Source organism: Cynara cardunculus (assembly GCF_001531365.2).
Source record: "Cynara cardunculus var. scolymus isolate 2C chromosome LG 12, CcrdV1, whole genome shotgun sequence".
Classification (NCBI taxonomy): domain Eukaryota; kingdom Viridiplantae; phylum Streptophyta; class Magnoliopsida; order Asterales; family Asteraceae; genus Cynara; species Cynara cardunculus.
In genome coordinates, this window is record NC_037539.1 from 12,364,020 (window position 1) to 12,365,499 (window position 1,480).

Below are 1,480 nucleotides of genomic sequence, written 5' to 3' on the forward strand. Positions count from 1 at the left end.
ATTTGAACCAACCTCTATATATATATATATATATATATATATATATATATATGAATGCTTGAACCGGTGGGTATATATACATATATGTATATACATATATATGGAAGGGTTCAAACAAGAACCGTGTGATTTACGAAAACGCGAGAACACCCTATTACCCTCATATTGTGATAACAATAAAAATTAAAAGATTTTTTAAATTAAAAATGAAATTAGAACAATTCAAAAAAAAATTGAGAGGCAAAAGGGTAATATTGGAATTCAAAGTGATAAATTTTAAAAACACGATCACACTAAACCCAATAATTTGGATAACAAAATGTGCTATTATGGTTATCGCTTATTTCAACACGATTTGGTGTGATTTGGGTGTGATATGGGTGTGATAATCATGTGATTATCACATAATTATCAAGGATTCCACTCGGCTAGGGTTAACTTAGGAAATCGACTACCGATTTGGTGTGATATGGGTGTGATAATCATGTGATATCACTATCATAACAGCGCACTCGATTTGATCATGGTTTCGATCGGTTAGGGTTAGATAATCACACATTTATCACAACGATTACTCATGGTTTTGATAAGTTAGGATTAGACAATCACACATTTATCACAATGATTACAGGCGAAATCCACTAAACGATTTGGTGTGATATGATGTGATAATCATGTGATATTACTATTATAACATCACTTGCGCATTCAATTTGATCATGGTTTCGATCGGTTAAGGTTAGACAATCACACATTTATCACAAAGATTACTCATGGTTTCGATAGGTTATGGTTATACTCGATTGATTATGGTTTCGATAGGTTATGGTTACACAATCACACATTTATCACAAGGGAAAATAAGATAGTGGAAATGAACGTGCAGGAAAAAAAAGGATAATTATAGTTAATTAAAACAAAATAAAAATTTTAAAAATTACTTAATTAGATTATTGTCCTTATTAATTTACTTATATTTAATATAAGTTAATTTATTAATTAAAAAAGTTTGAGGTTATTGGATTGTTCTTGCATTCTCGTAAATCACAGGGGTTCTCGTTTGAACCTCCACCTATATGTATATATATACATATATATATACATATATATAGAGGTGCGATCAAATGAAAATCATCCTCATTTGTAAAAACCATACAAACCACCCTCATACGTCGATTTCATTGTTTAATCTTATGAAATTTTTTGTTGAAATTGTTTAATCTTGTGAAATTGTTTCATATAATACTTTTTTTTGATGAATTTGTTTCATATATGGTTATGGAATTGTTTCATATAATATTTAATGAAATTTTAATAAAACTGTTTCATGTATTTCTCTAAAATTAAAATAATGAAGATTATAATATCCATGATTAACACCCTCCACGATAAAAATGGTTAATCAACATCTCATAATTACAAAAAAATGAACAAAATAAAAAATTATGATTGATTGAATGAGGTTTTTACAAATTGAGTG